The sequence below is a fragment of the Sapajus apella genome, unplaced genomic scaffold (genome assembly GCF_009761245.1).
Source record: "Sapajus apella isolate SASKATOON/1434 unplaced genomic scaffold, GSC_monkey_1.0 scaffold48, whole genome shotgun sequence".
In the NCBI taxonomy this organism is placed as follows: domain Eukaryota; kingdom Metazoa; phylum Chordata; class Mammalia; order Primates; family Cebidae; genus Sapajus; species Sapajus apella.
Window position 1 is genome coordinate 9,296,030 of NW_022436988.1, and position 19,348 is coordinate 9,315,377.

Below are 19,348 nucleotides of genomic sequence, written 5' to 3' on the forward strand. Positions count from 1 at the left end.
CCTCAGGCCGTTGTTTATTGCTCTCTGGGGAAAGGGTTGATCTGACAGCAGCCACTGCACTGCACCCTTACCAGATGCCCAAAGCCCAGCTGTTGAGTCTTTTGTTTTACTGCTTTTTTTTTTTCCCCAGACAGAGTCTCACTCTGTTCCCCAAGCTGGAGTGCAGTAGCCTGATCATAGTTCACTGCAGCCTCAAACTCCTGGGTTCATGCAATCCTCCCACCTCAGCCTTCTGAGTAGCTGGTACTACAGGCATGTGCCACCACACCCAGCTATTTTTTTATCTTATTTTTTGTAGAGATGGGGTCTCACTATGTTGCCCAGGCTGGCCTTGAACCCCTGGCCTCAAGCGATTCTCCTGCCTTGGCCTCCCAAAGTGTTGGGATTACAGGTGTGAGTCACTGCACCCAGCCAGAAATGTCTTTAACTTGTGAATTCCCCAAGATATTTGAGCTATAATGTGATTTATAAAAATAGTTTTGTCTGATATTTCTGGGGGACCACATTTCTAGTTTGAAGAGAAGTTGACGGTGACTCACTTCTTATCCCAAGCCTTGATGGAGGCCACGAGTCTCCTCCATGGTGCGTGCCTGTCCAAGCTTCCTCTCCAGCAATGGCCTGAGGATCAGGGTGGGGCAGCTGGCAGTGGAGCCGTATCTGAATGCCACTGTCCTTCCCCTCCCCTGCCTTCCTCCTCCCTTCGGGAATGGTTTCAAGTGCCCAGGTCCGAGTCAGACTGCCTGGGCTGGTATTCCAGCTTCAGCCCAGCCCTACAGCCTCAGGTGCTTCTGTGTGCCTCAATTTACCCATCATCAAATGGGGAAAGAGGGCTCATAGGGCTCATAGGGCTGGTGCCAGATGAAATGAGTTAGCATGTCTTAGTAAAGCTTGCAAAACGCGCGGACACGGCATTCCCGACAGCCCATTGCGCCTTCTGCACAGGATGCCATGGTGGTTATTTTTCTTTCTTACTCCTTTCTCTGCACTCAGCTTCTCTCTCCCTTTTCCCAGTCTTTCTGTCTGTCCCAACCCCGAATCTCATCCTCACCTCCCCATTCTCATCCTTGTCTGGCAGCCTGGACAGACACTCGGAGCCACCTCCCAGCCCCCTCCCACGCCTGCCTCCTTCTCCCCGCACCTCCTGTCTCTCTCTTCTTTAAGGAGAGTCTGGCCTCATGTTCCCCCAGATTCCACATAGCTGTTGTTCTCTTATGTTGTCACCTGGCCTAATTCCTGGAGGGAGGTGGGAGGAACAGGGAAGTGAATTAGATCTAAAAAGGGAACAGATGCAAGACCAAGCCCAAAATTTTAGGGGGTGGCCCCAAAATTCAGTAATCAAACAAATAATATTTGAATGTAATATGTTTGCAATGCAAATTAATGCAAAAATTCCACAAGGAACAACATATCAAAACATCTGATAAAGACAGGAGCCATCCCGGTGCTTTGGAGGCTCTCCCTGCTGTAGCCCTGTTGGAGTTTGTCTTTTTGTCACATTTTGATGGTGTTCATTCCAAATTTTTTGCTTTGATTTGGATCCTTTAAAATATTATATTAAGATGTTATTTATCTTTTTTTTTTTTTTTTTTTTTTTTTGACAGAGTCTCGCTCTGTGGCCCAGGCTGGAGTGCAGTGGTGTGATCTCGGCTCACTGCAATCTCTGCCTCCTGGGTTCAAGCAATGCTTCTGCCTTAGCCTCCCAAGCAGTTGGCATTACAGGTGCCCACCACCACGCATAGCTAGTTTTTGTATTTTTAAAAGAGATGGAGTTTCACCATGTTGATCAGGCTGGTCTCGAACTCCTGACCTCAGGTGATCCACCTGCCTCAGCCTCCCAGAGTGTTGGGATTACAGGTGTGAGCCACTGTGCCCAGCCTAAAATGTTATTTATCTTGATGACTAAGATTTTTGATAGCCCCTCCTTTAAATGTTGCACACATTCTCTCATTTGACTCCCTTCACCCAGCCCTGGAACAGAGTCCTTGAAAGCAGAGACTCAATTCAGGGGAGGCCAGTGCAGGAGGCCAGACAGTGCTTCCCACGCTCGGACCACTCTGCTTGCTCCTGGTCTAGGCTTGTGGCCGTTGAAGGCCATTGGAGGCCAGACCTGAGCCATGTACAGGGAGAAGGTGGTCTGTGACACAGTGATCTGCAGTGCCTCCCCCCACACTGACCCTGTGTCATGCTTCCCAGGGCCCAGGACAACAACCACACAGTATGGCCTGAAGAAGAAGGCTGACTGCTCCTCTCCATGGCAGCACAGAGAACCATGTCTTCTTGGCCATGGCTCTGCAGCCACGTCACCATTTGTGGTCCTCCCAAGTGGCCCTGTGCTGACGTCTTCTCTCCCTACCCCGACCACTTTCAGACACTCTCCTCTCTACCTCCCACTTCCCCTGGGTCTCGTCATCATCTGTGCTGAGGCCAGGCCTCGGGCTGACGGCAGGTCGCGTGGTTGATGTGGGTGGAAGGCACTCAGCCCTGCCAGCCCCGTCACTGCCTCCCTTTCACACCCACCACAGCCCTTTCCAGACTCCAAATAGCTCCCTCCGCCCCTCCCTTGGCCCCATCTCGGGCACAGCTAGAAATGCCAAGTTGTGGAGTCTGGGGTGGAGCACTGGCCAGGTCCCCAAAAGCTTGGGCGGAGTGTTGAGGAGCGAGGCTGGGTCTCTCCTGTTTCCTGTACCTTTGGGTAGTTGGGGGAGGAGCAGGGCCTGATTTTGCTGTGCCTGGCCAGGGTGGCATGAGCAGGGACGTGCCTGCCCAAGTGGCACACCCACACGCCCCACTTCCTGACCTCAGAGGGGATCCTGTCACCTGCCACCAGTCCTTGCAGGCCCAGACGCCACCCACTGGTTGAGGAGCCTGTGTGTTCCTGAATCAGGATCAGGATGGTTGGACACCAGCGGCTCCACACAGTGTGTGTACACCCGAGATTTGACCAACCCTCACAGTGGCCCTGTAAGGAGGGTGTGTGGTCCCCAGGGCTCCTCACTGGTATGTGAGTGCTTGGATTTTGAAGTTCTGTATTTACACAGCTGGTCAACGACTGCTGTCCTGACATCTCTGGAACGTTCCATGTTCCACACCTAAAGGGTTAATGCGGCCAGGCAAGGTGGCTCATGCCTGTAATCCCAGCACTTTGGGAGGCCGAGGAGGGCAGACCACTTGACATCAGGAGTTCGAGACCAGCCTGGCTGACATGATGCAACCCCCTCTCTACTAAAAATACAAAAATTAGCCTGGCATGGTAGTGCATGGCTGTAATCCCAGCTACTCAGGAGGCTGAGATAGGAGAATTGCTTGAATGTGGGAGGTGGAGGTTGCAGTGAGCTGAGGTTGCACCACTGCAGTCCAGCCTGGGTGATAGAGCGAGGCTCCATCTCAAAAAAATAAAATAAAATAATAAAGGGTTAATGCGAGGCACAGCCGGGTGCAGAGGAGCCTGTAGCCCAGCTGTCATTCCCATGAATGTTTCTGGTTCTTCAGTCTTTCTAACAACACCTTGTCTGTCATTTATTCTTGTGGTTTTTGTGGTGGCACTAGGAGTGACTGCATCCTTTCGGTGAGGAAACTGAGGCTGTAAGAGCTCAGGCAGTTTGCCCTCAGCTGGATTTGAACCTGGCTGTGTGTGGGTCCTCCATAGTCCACTGCATGTCTCAGCAGGGCCAAGGCAGGACCCTTGGGGCATAGACCCACTTCCTGTGATGTGATGCCCGGAGGAACTCCCAGCCCATCTTGCCGTCCCTCCCAGGGGTGACTGCCGCTGAGCCCAGCAGGCCTAAAGATGCAGAAGAAAGCCATGACAGCCAGCTGGTGGCCAGCCCTGCGGGGGATCAGGCCAGGGACTAAAGGTGTTGAGTTGCCTCAGCCACTCTGTTTCTCTCGCCCTATCTCGCCAAGGTTTTTGTGGCATTATGATTCTGGAGCACGGGCGTTAGGGGTACTTGTCTCTGGCAGGACAGGAAGGCAGGGAAAAATAGAAAGGGGGAGAAGCCGACCTTACCTGTCCCATCCCGTAGAGGCTGCAGACCTGGCCATGGGAGGCCCTTTGGAGGCTGGAGAGCAGCCATAATAGTATGGTGACATGCAGTATGGGGGCAGCGGGGGGCAGGGAGTGGAGCGGGAAGTGGCAGACGGATGGAGCCTGTCCCCACATCGTCCTCCTCAAGGCTTACTGCTCTTATCTTGGTGTTCTTCTCATTTGCTCCTCTCATTCTCCACGTTGGCAGAAAGTTCTCATTCTCAAGAGCCCGCAAAAAGAATTATAATACACATTACAATGTAATTATTACAGCACCTCTTCCATTTATCAACTCCTTGCTTCGTGCCAACCATCTTGCGTACGTTATCCTATTTAATCCTCATTGCCAGTCCATGGTGCTTGTATCACCATCATCTACATGACCAGCGAGGAGACCCAGGGCTCAGAGAGGCTCATTTCCCCAGGGGCAGGCAGGAAGGGCGTGAGCTTGGCAGGCAGGCTGCCTGTCTGCTTGGGTCGCTCTGCCCCACTGGCTGGAGCAAATGCTCTCAGGGTCTGGGTGTTGCTCTCAGGGCGCTGGTGCAGGCAGGAGAATCCAGTTGAAGGCAGGATTTAGGGTTTTCTTTCTCCCCACAGAGAAGGGAGAAAGGGGGAGGAGAAGGTGCATTCTTTCCTTCCCATGGGTATTTTCCCATCTCACTTTGTTTGTCGGCTAATTTTTTAGTCTTTGAAACAAGGCCACGTCCTGGGAGCCCGGCTTCAGACAGGGCCAGGGAGGCAGGCGTCGCTCTCCGGGCCTGCCACGGCAGTGCGTATGAGTAGCTCTCATTCTGTAGGACTGGTGGCTCACAATTCTGGAAGCCAGGCAAAGAGCTCCTATCTTGGGGGTGGGTTGAGACCCCAGTCGAGAGCTCATCCTCAGGGATCTGGTAGAAGGGACCCATGGCTCAGTGCAGGGCCCCCAAGGTCCTGTTAACTTGACCACTGACTTGACATGTGAGGTGGGAAAGGCCTCCGTCCCACTGGGGCCTTGGTTTCTTCATCTGTCTAATGGGCTGGTAATTCCCGAGCTGTGAACTTCACAGGCTGGGTGATAAAAGGAGAAACAGTCAATGCAAAAGTGCTTGGACATTTTAAAGGGCAATGAAAAAGTGCCTGAATGTTATTCTGTTCCTCCCTCCCTTCCTTTCTCCCTCCCTCCCTCCCTTCCTAACGGAAGTTAATTTCAGAAGAAGGCAGCCAAGTCTCTTTCCATCTCTGCCTGGGCAGGTTCGTTGGCATTAATGGAGGAATTCTGGAAGGTTCCACAGGACATCTGGCAGAACCCTTTGTCACGGCCACATCTTTTCAGGTTGGCCAGCTCCTCTCACATGTGCTGAGCGAAGCTGTGGGCTCAGAGTTTTTACTCCCCATCAGTCCCTCCGCAGAAGGCACGTCACCCCCAGGTGTGCAGCTCGTGCTGCTAAGTGCCCCCCAGGCTCCCAGCCCGTGGTGTTGGGGATGGGCAGGGCAAAGGGGGATACAGCAACGGGGAGAGGAGGGTCCTGGAATGAGGGAGCTGGGCTTGGTTGTCCAGGGAGCCCTGGGGAGACGCTGAGAGAGGGTGAGTGGAGCCAGCTCAATGCCACTGGCTGCCATTTGTACTGCTGAGTCTAGAGGTACCTGTCGATACTTACCTGGCAGGGGAGATACCATGATCACGGAGGTGGTTTTCCCAGGGCGAGGCTTATCCATTGCACTCCGGATGTGCTGACCTCTGCGATTTCCCCAAATGTGGGAAACTCGACTGCGTGATTTGTGGTAGTGGGGGACTGCATTCACGCTTTCCCCTGGTTTATCATTAAAAAAAAAAAGAAAAAGAGAAAAATAGAGGTACCTATCGAATCACTGCCTGGTAGAGGCTGCAGGCAGACCTTACTGAGGGCAGGAAATTTGTACTCATAGGGTTCAAGGATCTCCCGTGAATGGGAAAGGAAATGAGAATGGCAGGGCCTTGACACGTTGGGATCTCTCTACCCTCTGTTGAAAGAGGACCTCCAACCCATAACAAGGAAGGAAAGAAAGGAGGGATATGAGGAGGCAGAGAAAGAAAGAGAGAAAGAGAAAGAGAAGAAAGGAGGAGGAGAAGGAGGCAGCAGAGGAGGAGAAGGAGGGAGGGAGGAAGGGAAGGATGGAAGGAGGGAAAGAGGGAAGGAAGGAAGGAGGGAGAGAGGGAGGGAAGGAAGGAAATACAATATTTTATCTGGCTGGCTCAGTAGCTCATGCCTGCAATCCCAGCACTTTGGGAGGCGCAGTAGGTGAACCACTTGAGGGCAGATGTTCAAGACCAGTCTAGCCATGGTAAAGCTCTGTCTCTAATAAAAATATAAAAATTAGCCAGACGTGATGGTACATGCCTGTCATCCCAGCTACTTGGGAGGCTGAGGCAGGAGAATTACTTGAACCTAGGAGGCAGAGGTTGAGCTGAGGTGCCACTGCACTTCAGCCTGGGTGATGGAGTAAGACCCTGTCTCAAAACAGAACAAAAAATCCTCAAGGTGCAGCAGCTGCTGCAAAGCCTTTGAGTTAAGCCTTGGCAAGGTCAGGCTCGTTCACCGGGACCAGCCCCCGTTTGTTGAGACTGCGCCATGAACTGTGTCCTTCCATGAGCTTCAGTTGAAACTTACTTCTTATGAGGAATGTGTTCTCATTATTCCTGTTCTATAGATGAGGAGGCCAACACCCAGAGAAATCAATGACTTGCTCGGTTTCATGCAGCCAGAATATTCTGGAGAATTCAACCCCATGTCAGGCCAACCCCAGCATCTGCACTTTCTAGCTGCTGCGTGGCCTTTGCCTAGCTTAGAAGAATGAAAGGTGCTCAGGCTTGTTTCCAGTTTCAATAACCGTAGCCCCATGCTGTCAGTCTGGTGCTAATTTCCTTGTGTGTTTTAACTCATACAGTCCTCACAAAGGCCCTATGAGAGAGTTTCTGTGATCATCATCACCCCCATTTTACAGGTGAGAAAACTGAGGCTTAGAAAATCCCCTCAAAGGCAACAGAGGGTAGAGCTCAGATGTGAACCCAGGTTGGCTCCAGAATTGGTGCTGACAGCTGCTGGGCTAGACTTCCACCCAGGCAAGCTGAGTTTTTAACCCCGACTGAAGTCCTTTCAAAACTGCAGACAGATTCCCAAAGGGGAAAAAGCCACCATACAATAACAGCAATAGCAACAGCCGCATTAGAATTCAGCAAATGTTCTTCCTAAAATGTGTGCTTCAAAGAAGAATCAGGTGTAGGTCAAATGTGAATGCCTCTACCAAAAACGGCGCAAGGAACATAAACATCTGACCCTACACAGCCTCATGTCCAATGGGCGTCACCCATATGGGCTGTGTAGACACGCCTGGCTGTTCAGAGGAAGCCAAGAGAGAGCCATTGTATTTCTTTCCCATCTGGGTAACGTGAGCTCTGTCTAATCAAAGAAAGTCGTCTTCCTTTATTAAAAAAAAAAAAAAAAAAAAAAAAAACCCCAAAACTCCTAAGGTAAAAGCTTGCCGCTGGCTTCTTTGGAATTATCTGTGTTTAACTAAAGCTGTTTGCTGTTTTTCTCTGTTGATCTGTTTGTTTGTTAAGAACCTGCCGCTTCCCGTCTCGGTGATCTGCCTCAGTGGCTGCACCTCCGTCCTGAATGTCTGGGGTCATTAGGAGGGAGAGGAATGGTCCCTGCAAGGGTCATTTCCTGGCATTGACTTCCACTGAGTGTCATCACTTTGCCAACTGTCCACCCCAAGCCCCAGCCCCATGGACAGTGCCCCTGTGTCTCCCAAAGCCCCTGCATTTCCCCGGAAACCCCAGAAGCTCAGGCCACTCTGTACATCCACCGCCTCTCTCCCTACAGGGACCGTCTACTGCCTCTGGCCAGCAAGGAGGGCTGACTCCCGGTCCCTCCTGACCCTTTGTGTCTTTCCCACGACCGCTTTTCCAAGGTGCCAGGCTTCAAGCCTCCAAACCTCCCCAGGTGTTTGGACTCTGCAGCATTTCAATCCTATGTTTGCTTTTTATGAAAGAGAAGTGATCCCGTCTGCAGAATATTAAGTGGCTCTGGCAGCTATGGGACGCAGAGCTGCTAATCTGCCGACATCTGCTGCTTATGTGATCTTGGTGCCTGGCAGCGCCGCACCTCCTCTGCCCCCACCTGGACCCTTCCTCATCCTCCCAGTTGAGCTCCAGGACATTGAGGCAGAGAGGGAGATGACGGGGTCTCTGGCTAATCCACCATTGTTGCCCGATGTCAAGGACTGGAATAGTAACCTCCGAGTCCGCTCTGAGGCCCAGGGGCAGAGAGGCCTGACCACAATGAGCAACCTTGGGCCAGCCCCTTCCTCTCCTGGGCCTCAGTGTCCTCGGAACACAGAGAAGAGGATGAGCCATGTGGAACCTGAGGTCCAGTGCACTGCTCCAGATGGCACCTCCTCCGGGCCAGGCAGACTCTGGTTCACACACCACACCTTTGCATGAACCGTTCTCTCCGCTGGGGATGAGCTCCCCCTCCCCTCAACCAGTCCAAGCCCTGCCAGCCTTCAAGGCCAGTTCCAGACTCAAACCCTCCATGAGGCCCTCGCCAGCTCATCTGAATAGACAGTGCTCCTGTTGCTCCTGCTGTCTCTGGTCACCACCATTGCCTCTGCTCAATTCATAGCCTCCCAGGGCGAGACCGAGTGCCCGTAGCCCAGCTTGGGGCTGCATGTGCAGCTGGACGATGCAAGCTATTGAATTCACCACGAGGCTTGACGCTGTCAGTAGGGCAACCCAGAGCAAAGCCCCCCAGTCCTCCTTCCTCCCAGCCTGGTCCCCAGCCAGTCTGCACACCAAGCCCCTGCCCGAGCTCACAGCACCTCGAGGGCTCCTAAAGATGAAAGAGACTCAGGTCTTGGCAGGAGGAAACTCAGTTTTGATCCTGTGATAAAACCCATACTCAACTGACTTTGTAACATGTACAGAACAACCGACGAATAAGTGTAAATCAATATTCTACAAACAGGATGCCCAAGAGCTCCTCAGAGTCAAAGGGGAAAGTGTGTGTTTAATCACAGCTGGCTTCCTGGAGAAGGTAGACTTTGAGCCAGGACTTGATGTACAGAGCTCACACTTGCAGACAGGGAAGAGGATGCATTCCAGGGAAGGAAAGAGATTTGCACAGAAGTATGTGTTAGTTTCCTATAGTTGCTGTAACAAATACCAGCCTGGCTGGCTGAAAGGATAGAAATTCATTTTCTCACAATCCTGGAGACCGAAAGTCTAAGATCAAGGTGTTATTGGGGTTGTTTTCTTCTGAGGGGATGAGGGAAGACTCTGACCTTGGCATATAGATGGCCGTCTCCTCCCTGTGCCTTCCTCCATGTGAGCCGTGCCCTTCCCTCCTCTGCTTACAAGGACATCAGCCACATTGGGTTAGAGCCCACCCCAATGATGCATTTAACCTTAGTTACCTCTGTCAAGGTCCTGTCTCCAAATTCAGTTGCATTCTGAGGCCCCGTGGCTTAGGACTTCAACAGATGAATTTTGGGGAGATGCAGATGAATTTTGGGGGGATGTAGATGACTTTTGGGGGGATGCAGATGACTTTTGGGGGATGCAGATGACTTTTGGGGGGATGCAGATGAATTTTAGGGGATGTAGATAAATTTTGGGGGATGCAGGTGAATTTTAGGGGGATGCTGATGAATTTTGGGGGATGCAGATGAATTTTGGGGGGATGCAGATGACTTTTGGGGGGATGCGGCTTGGCTCATAACAATGTGGAAATGGTTCTGCTTCACCTGGGTGCCTTTCCGTAGAGGACCGATGAGCTGCTCCTGTGTGCCTGGCGTTGTACAAAGCACTGGGCTTCCAAAGGGGAGTGTGACGTGCCCCCACCCTCATCAGGGGCCCCCTGGAAAAAGCAGAAGACTTGAAAGGGGGCAGACTATGGGTTGATGAGGACAAGGAGTCTGCTGCAGGGTTAGGAATAGGTGGTCCCAGCTCCACGTGGAGGACATCAAACCCCTCTTGCTGTGAGCCTCAGCACCTCTGCTCCCCAGTAGCCCTCCCTCCGTGCTCCTGCCGTCTCCCCAATGGGAAGAAGCCAGAGCTTCTGGGGGATGCGTTGGGGCCACTAGATGTCTCCCCTTGAGGAGGTCGTCTGCCAGCCAGATTTATGCCTGGGGAGGGAGGAGGGAAACTACCACTCCCACATCCCATCTTATCCTCCCAGCATTGGCAACACCCAAAAAGGCTGAGGGAAAACTGAGGCTCAGGCTGGAGCAGGCCATGCCCCCTCTGCCTGCACTTCCTCAGGAAGGGGGTGACTCGCATCCCCGGGTGAAGACTGTACTGTAACAAACAAGGGTGGGGGCTTGGGGGTGGTGCAGTTCACCTGCAGGAGGGGTCGCCCCGAGGAAGGAGGTTGCCGGTGGGATGGGGGCTGTGACCAGGTAGTGGCTCAGGGACCTCAGACCTCCCTGTCTTCTCCTGTCTTTCCTTGTGCCATCCTGGCTTCTCAGAAGGCAGCTCCCTGCAGGAAACACGAAACACCGTCATAGGGATAGGTGCAGCCGGCAGGGCTTGGGGGTGACTCGCCACTGGGCTGCTCACTGGCTCAGTGACTTTGGGTAGGACTGGTTTGATCTCTTGAGGCCTCAGTTTCCGCATCTTTACCAAGGGAATAATAACATCCACCTTCCAGGGTCACTATGGGGACCCTGGTATTCAATAGGCAACATGCGTGAATAAAGCCCTTGACAGTGAGAATGGTCTGTTACTATCAATTTCCCAACTGAAGGCAGCCTCGGGCTCCCACCACTGGCCCCTGTGACCTGACCTGCCTCATCTCTGCCTCTTGGCTCTAATGGTGTCCAGAACAAACACACACACCCCAGAAGGTGTTTCCATGCTGAAGGCCACCTCCTTGCCCAGAGTGGAGCCAAGAGCTCCCTCTGGCCCTTCATTCCCAGCCCCCACATAAGCCTCTGCCTTTGCACTCATCCATCCAGAGAGGCAGCACGACGCTGCAGCCCTGCCTGGGAGCTGCAGCCAATCCCAGAGTGTTGGGATTAGGAAGCTCGAGGAACCCAGAACCCAAACGGGCCCGAGCCTCTTCTCTACAGCTCCTCTGCAAACAGTCCGTCTATCTCTGAGTGCCAGCCAGAGGCTCAGGGCGAGGGCTCTCGAGTGGAGAGCTTGCCAAGGAGAGGGCTTAGAGTGCAGTGTAAACGAAGCCAGAGCGAGAAGTGCAAATGAGTTGGTTCAAAGATGAAGTCGCTAAGGGAGCTCCATCTGGGAAGCAGCCTGCAGCAGGGCCCATTGGCAGGGCAGTGGCACCGTCCTCAGGCTCTGCAGCCAGCCTGGCCGGGCTCAAATCCTGTTCCCCTGTGTCCTGCCAAGTTACTTAACCCGTTTATGCCTCCATTTCTCATATCTCAAGTGGGTGTGATGCGACTGTGTACTTCTCCAGTGCCAAGAAGCACATCTGAGTGGCACATGATGGGTACTTGATACACATTGGCCATTATAATGATCTCATTCCATGTGAAGAAGGCAGAGAGAAAAGCCCCGCATCCTAAATGCAGTCTGCTTCCAATTCTCTAGCAACAGGCTGTCTCCTTTGCATATTGTCTCTGCCTGCTTTTCTTTAGCCCTCCAAGCTGTCCTGGGCTTCGTGTTTTAGTTTAGCAGGATTCTTTTCTTTCTGGAAGAGCTGAGCTCCTAGTTCCCTCCATCAGTGCAGAGAGGAGGCACATCTAATCCCCTGTGGCATGGGGAGCTCAGCAAGTGTGAGTGGAGGATGCATGCGAGAGAGTTTGGATGAGCCTGGGAAGTGAACTGCGGGGCACTTGGTGAGGCTCCCTGGGGGGCAGAGATTCCGGGCTCTGGCTGGGTACACTCAGACCTACGCTCCGACCACTGACCACTAGGCCATCAGTCAGCGATGTGGACGCCCACCGCCTTCTCGGAAGGATCCCCTGCCCCACTCCAGATTCAACACATGACACAGCTGTCATGAGTCCTTGCCAAGCTGCCTTGACATGAGGGAGTTCTATCTCAAATATGTTGCACAAATGAATAATAAAAACAAAGGAAAATTACCCTCTTTATTGAAACTCATTTTATGAATAAAACAATTATTCTGGTAATTGAAAAAATGTGTCGTTAAATTAAATGCAGTGGTTCCTATTAAAATTTTAGTGCGTTTCTGCTGCTGCCGGCTAGAGGCTGGTAATTATAGACGAGAGTTTCGCTTTCTCTTTATTGTTTTTTAATCTCTCTGTGCTGCAGCTCTCCGACAATATTTTATGTCAAAGAGATTTAGAGCTGGGCCCCAGAGAGTGGGGACAGGCTGGCCGAGGGGTGGGGGGCAGGCAGTGCGGACTGCAGCAGCATCTGCCCGACTCTGGGTTGCCTTGCTGCCCTGGCCGTCCAACAGCCTTGGTTGGTCTCTTCACCCATCTATCAGTCTGGTGGTAGCCAATCACAGCCCTCTGAATCTAGTGCCCTCCCCTGTCTGACCCCCACTTTACTCAAAAAGGGTTGGAGAGGAAGGGAAGCCTGGAGTTTTGTCTCCAGGGGGCCCAGGTCTTAGCTTCCTCTTAGAAGCTGAGTTTGGAAAGCAGCAGGGTGGAGTGGTCTGAAAGTCCTCCTGCCCTTAGGGGGACAGCTAAGGAAGGTTGCAGAAGTTCTGAGTGTGTAAGCCCCCTGAGGGCAGGGGCCACGCCTGTCTTTGTCTCTATGGCATCCGCAGTTTCTAGAGCAAACAGTGTGTTGGAGGCTTTCAATCCATGTCAAGGAAGGAAGGGAGGAAGGAGAGAAATGGCTCTTAGAGCCTACTTGGTCCAGGAGGGGTTAGGTAGAGAAAAGGTAAGAGAATGACCTACAGAAACTTGGGGTTTCCTTTCCAAGTCACCCCCGACACCAGAGATGGAGGAGGAACCAAAGGCCTCGGCCACCCGGCTCCCTCCCCATTCCTGGCAGGAGCTGCAAGGCTCGTGGGCTGACTTAGACGGTCCGTGACTCCCCACGATGTGTTATATGTCGCTGGCCCAGGCTGTGTTTCTGTTCTTTGTCTGGGAGATTAAGCTTCTAGTGGGCAAGGTCTCCGGCCATGCAAACTGCCATGGGGAGGTTGAATCAGGCTGCGGTGGGAGCATTCGGGCATCTATCACCAAGGCACCAGGAGCTGATGGTGAGCCACCACCATCTCCCAGCAGTGTGGGAGGGGAGGCAGGGTGCGCCCCAAGTCCCCGGCTTGCGTGCTTTGTGGCTTCAGGCTGCCACCTCCCCCTACTGTGTCTTTCCTGGGCTGTGACCTCTCAGGTCCTTTCCTTGCTCTGCCCCTGCTCTGTCCTGTACCGCAGGTGGCTGGATTCCAGGCTTCCCAGGCTCCCCGGTCAGCTGTCTTCAGGTTAGGTTTGATCAGTGGGAGGCACTGGCCGGAAACAGGAGGTAGGAGAAAAGGAGAAGCTGAGGTCTCTCCCCTTCCCTTCCTGCCTCCACTGGCTTCCCTGAAGCAGCTCCCTGTGGACGGGTGACTCACCCTCGGCTCCAACAACCTCACTTCCTCCCTGGACCCCTCCAGCCCAGGGATGGTAGAGGCCGCTTCTGTCACGGATCTCAGGGTTACCTCCCTGTCCCCTGCTGGGCTTCTCAGCTGTCTGTCACCTGCAGCCAGTCCCTGTAGCAAATTCCTTCTCTGCAAGTATAGCAAGGAGTTTCTGCTCTCTCGTTTGGACTCTGACTCTGCACAACCTGCTTAACATCCCAGGAAGAGACGTGTGGCAGGAAGCTGCTGGGAGGGGTGGAAGAATGGGAGAGGTGGTAAGCTCTGCGGCTTCCTTGGGTTCCTCCTGCCCTTCCACCACCACCCTGACTCCCCCGCCACCCAGGGTCTCTGCTCTGTGGCCCTCCACCTTTCCAAACAAGTGGCTGCTCGTGTCCAGCCCGTTCTAATTGTCTTTTGGTGCTAATTCATCCACACCAGGACAGCTTCTCATTTGGCAGTAATTGAGCTATTTTCCCAGCGGGGCAAAGGGCTGGCAGGTTAGGGGTCCCTTCCTGGGGATGTAGCATCAAGCAACATATATTTCAGAGCCGTTCACCCTGGAGCAGAGTGGCTGGGAGGCCAGGGAGAACCATCAGCTCCTGCCCCTGCAGTCTGCCGCCTCCCTGACCCCTGGCCCCCTGCTGCAGCAAGCTCAGAGCTCCATCAAGCACATTTCCAAGCCAGGCAAGCTCACTCTGATCCAGAAACAGCACTAGACCAGGAAAGAGCACAAGGCAAGCCACGCAGGAAAGGGGCAGGTGGGGAGCAAGCCTGGCTGATGCAGCCAGAGGGAGAAACGCAGGGCTGGGTACTCCCGGGGCACGGTGCAGAGCAGCGGGAGGGGCGCATTAGCGTCTTGTGTGTATCTGCCTCTCTGCACCCCCGACGGCCCTCACCCACGGTCTCATTCCAGATTGTGGTCACCACCGCCCCTCCCCCTGGTTATGACCAGGTCCTACTTGGCCGTCCCCACTACGTTGCAGCCAGAGTGATCTTTCTGATTCAGAAATCTGATGTGTGGCCGCTGAAACCCTTCAGTGCTTCTCATCATATCACCTCGCTCACCTTTTGGGCCCCCCCGCTCCCCTCTCTCCTTGCCTCTGCCCACAGCCCCTTCTCCCACACACTCTGGCTCATGGGACTTGCCACTTTCTCTCTGACCTGGTTGCTGCTTGTGTGTTCACTTCCTCTAGAACTTGCCCCCATCTCTGCTTGGCTGACTCCCATCCCTCCTTCAGGGCTTGACTTGGACACCCCCTCTTCCAGGAAGCCTTCCCTGACCCATCCAGCCCCACCTCTTTCCCCCATAGCATGACACCTTACCAAGCCTTCCTCTTCTCTTAGTCTACGAATAACTTGAGGGCAAGGGCTGAATCCTTGTTTGCCATGCCCAGCACATGCCAGGCACTCCAGGGATGGTTTTTGGGTGAACGGATGAGGGATCAAATCACTTAACTGAAAATTAATCAAGTGCAAGCTAAAGGGCAAAGAGTACCTGCAGAGCTTTGAGTCATGAGGAAGTGGTGGGAAGCTTTCTTCAACAGTGAGCAGCCCAGGTGGCTGGCCAGCTGCTCCACAATCAAGGAGGGCTTCCAGGAAGAGGCAGTTGCCTCCTTTCTTCCCACCCTTCTCTCCTCCTACCCCTCCCTGCTCCCCACTCCAGCTTCTCTCTGCCTAAGAGCTTTCTCACGAATGAAAATTGCTGCTTGCTGGGTTTTTCCGTCTGAAGGGAAATTGTTCCTTTATCAGCCAGCAACAGGGCCAGGGTGGGGGCTGCTGGTGCCCGCCTTGGCCAACAATGGGAAGGCTGATGGCGTCATTCGGACAGGAGTCCTTGACATGTCTCTTCAGGAGGCAGCCGGATCGTCACTGAGACTCGGAGTGGTGCTGAGAAGGAGAGAGCTGACAGCTTCAGCGGCTGGCGTGGATGACACCTCTTGGGGTGTCTGAGAGAGTAACTGAGGCCAGAAGGAGGCTGGGCTGGGCTCCAGGGAAGCCACCCTGCAGCTGCCCTCCTTGGGACAGCAGCAGGCTTAAGTGTACAGGCCCCTAGGCTCCCACCATGCAGAGCCTGGTTGGTGAGAGAGAAGCCTGATTTCCTTCCTCTCCACTTCCCCCAGACAGTGTGCAAGGACTGGGCAGCCTCTAAGGTCATGTCCTCCCCAGGGAGGAGACAGGCTATCCAGGGCCTCCTGGGAGCAGGGCACACTGCCCTCTGCGCATCAGGAGCTAGGCCACTGGGAACCCCAGCAAGCCTGGTCTGCAGAGGGAGCGCAGCGCCCCCAGCATCTGTGCCAGTTGGCATCAGTTTCTGTGTCCCACAAATGGGATCAGGATTATCTGTCCCCCGCCCCAGGAGGAATAATCATCCTGTGCCCAGGAAGCTGCAGGGGGAGCTTAGAGAGCAGCAGGGAAGCAGGGCTAGATGCTGTGTGAGCAGGATGACTCACTCGGGGGCATGGAGGATAGGGAAAAGGGGACCTGGAGGCGCAGGTCGCACCATCTGGGTGGCAGAATCCCCTCTCTCCCAACAGATGCAGTGCTAGAATTCTCCAAGCTGCAGGGCAGCAGAAAGGGCTCACGTCCCAAGATTGAATGCCGACACTGCCACTTCCTAGCCCCGTGACATTAGCGTGTGACTTAACCTCTCAACCTCAGTTTCCTCATTCGGTAAGCTGAGCCACTGATAGGCTCTGGCTCAGTGTCCTCTCTCAAATCTCGTGTGGAACTGTAATCCCCACGTGTTGATGGTGGGCCTGGGGGGAAGTGATTGGATCACGCTGTTCTCGTGATAGTGAGTGAGTTCTCACGAGATCCAAAGGTTTAAGAGTGTGTGGCACTTCCCCATCTCTCTCTTTCCTGCTCCGCCATGGTGAGACATGCTTGTTTCTTCCCCTTGGCCTTCTGCCATGATTGTAAGTTTCCTGAGGCCTCCCAGCCATGCTTCCCAGTAAGCCTGCAGAACTGTGAGTCAACCTCTTTTCTCTGTAAATTACCCAGTCTCCGGGAGTTTATAGCATTGTGAGAATGGATTAACACAACCGTTAAGAACACTTCAGCTGATCTGATCAAATGCTTTCAAAAATCTAAAAAACTTCCAGCACCAGCTCCTGAACCCCTGGACTGCTCAAAACACACTTTTGTTCCTTTGCCCTCCCCCGCTTCTGACCAAGAGCATGAAGCAGCCCATTGGGGACCTTCTGGGTATCTTCATTTTGTCTCTACCCTATCTGGGGTGGTACAGACAGGCCCTGTTGGGAGGTGGGGAATGGGACACAGGACTTGCTGAGCCTCCACTGTTCCCATCACCCCGTCTGTGCCCTTGGGTTGGTTCCCTTGCTGCAGACCTGCCCTGTTGGAGCTGGCATCATCCATGCAGCACAGAGAGGTTCACCCTTCCCTGGGCACCATGAAAAGCTTCAGAGTCTTTTACCCAATCCAAGACCAAAGCCTTCATGTCCTCAGTAAATCAAAGGCTGTAGGTTACTTATCCCTATTCGTAAAATCACAGAAACAATGAATGGATAACAGCATGGAAGGACCTTTAGGCTGCCCTCTCCCATCCTAGAGGAGACCTGCCTTCCCCGTAGAGAGGGTGTGGCTTTAGAACCTTGCAACCTGCCTAGACCTGGAGGGAGTGGACTCCGTGAGACACTGACTGTATCACATGCAGCTGTGTCCAAAAGAGGAAACTTGGCTGAAGCCAGGCCAGATGCCCTAGGCATGGCAGGCTAGAACCAACCAGCCTCACTCAGGGGGATGCAGGCAGGAGAGGGAGGGAGGCACCTGGACCAGTGTCTGGCTCCAGAGCCAAGTCTGACTTTCCCAGTGTCTCAGCAGGATAGCACGGGGAAGTGGCAGAGTGCAGACTGGGAGACCCAGGGGATCTGAGTTAGCAGCCCAACTCTGCACCTGTCTGCACCACCCCTGCACCTCCCTGAGCTGTGCTGTTCTCAGACCCTGAGAACTGGAGTGGTAGGGCATTTGAAAAACCGTCCACTTATTGGGAAATGTACCTTCCCCACCAGCTCATCGATCCTGCCGTGTCAGAACTGAAAGGGGCTTATAGGTCACCTGGCCAGGTCACTCCACAGACCCACAAGGGCCCAGAGACAGGAAGTGAGGTCTCCCTACCACCATGCCAGGGCTCTGTCAGCTGAACCTGCCACGCAGGCCAGGCCATGGCCCCAGGCAGGCCTGAGAAAGAAATTGCCCGGACACTTTGCTCTGTCTGGGCAGCCTGAGAGGAGATGGTATGGCCTGCCTGGTGACTGAGAGGGGGGGTTCCCTTCTCTGGCCAAAGCTGTTCCACATTCTCCTGCTTTCTCTGCCCCACCTGAGGCTCTCCCTCCTCTTTAAGGCAGCCCCGTGCTGCGGCAGAAGCAGCTGGCCCAGGTGTCATTTCAGAGCGAAAGTGCCCATTAAACCACCACTGGCCGCCAGGCCTGTCGAGTCCCAGGAGCCATGTTCACAGACGTGTCAGCAAATGAATTAATTGATTGTTTCCTCCTCTGCCTGCACAGGAGAGAGGGTAGTTCTGAACTCTGCGCTGGCACCTTCTGGGGAGGGGAGAAAGGTGGCGGGGGGAGGTGGGGCAGGTCCAGGCTTCCCATCTCTCTCCCCCCACCTCCCACACAGCACTCCTTCCCCCAACACTTCCCTGAAAAGCCTTTCTGAGGTCTTTTCCCCAGCCCCTCCCCAGTCCCCATCTTTTGAGGCCCTGAGGTCTGAGTCTATGTGGAGATTGACCTCATCTGAGTCCCTGCTCTACAGCTACCTGTTCCTGGCCACCTCCCAACTTGTCTGACCCAACCCAATCCTGAGAGGCAGAGGAGGAACCAACCCCAGCCGCCAGAGAGACCCTCTCCCAGCCCCAAGGCTGTTCCCTTGGCCCCTTCCTGCTCACCAGGCAGGCAGCCCTTCTCCAGCAGGTACTTTGAAGAAATCCCCAGCTCTGTGGGAAGGATGGGGCAGCCTAGTTTAGGAGTGGCAGGGCGCAGCACAGGCTCACGAGGGCCCCCCCCAGAAGGAGGAAGGGTCCTGCCCCCAGGCATACTGTGAGGCTGGTGGGAGAATGAGACCAGAACCAGTCCTGGACAGACAGGCTGGGCATCCCAGGGCAGCCTTGCAGCGCGGGGACACCCTCCTGACAGTAGCTGGTGGCTGCATCATCCAGCCCAGGGGGGTCTTCCATTAATTGGCCTTAATCTGGTTGGGGGAGCAGCTGGAAATGGCGGTCCTGTCCCCTAACCTCCAGTGTGACATTTGTGATCTGCCTCCTGGGGCCCTAGGCAGCAGTGGGTGGGGATGGGGACTCCTCTGTTTCCGGTCCCTTTGCCTGTTTGCAGCAGGGCGTGTGTAGCTCCGATGCGCCCTTCTCTCCCTTCCCTGCCCTCGTCTTGCACCTTTCTCCTCAGCCCCTCATCTCTAACTCCTTCCACCGGTGTCTCCCGAGTAGCTGGCATGTGTGCGCATTTGTTAATTTTAGGAGGAAAGTCTAACCAAGGTGGTGACAAAATCACTCTCCACAGGGTCCCCCTCCAGCTGTGGGACCCGACCCACATACCATACGGGTGGTCAGGGAAGGGCAGCAGTCTGGGCAGCTGGAGAAGAAGCAGGGCGGGGTTGAGCGAGTCCAGCAGGGACGAGGTCCCTGCAGTTCACTACCTAGAGGCAGAGATTTCCAGGGGAGGGGAACCCCAGCAAGATACAGAGGCTGCAGGCTCCAAGGTGGCTTTCTTCCCTGGGCCTCCACTCTGTGTGTGTGTGTGTGTGTGTGTGTGTGTGTGTGTGTGTGTGTGTGTGT

The 19,348-nt window shown here is 54.1% G+C and overlaps 1 protein-coding gene and 1 non-coding gene across 3 annotated transcripts in view; both read left to right on the top strand.

The window, feature by feature from the left end:
- Window positions 1-19,348, top strand: part of SDK2 (sidekick cell adhesion molecule 2) — a 313,807-nt gene that overhangs the window by 80,973 nt on the left and 213,486 nt on the right. The window lies entirely within an intron of this gene.
- LOC116525887 lies at window positions 5,654-5,817 on the top strand. The gene has a single exon (XR_004257876.1). It is a non-coding gene; the product is annotated as a U1 spliceosomal RNA (small nuclear RNA).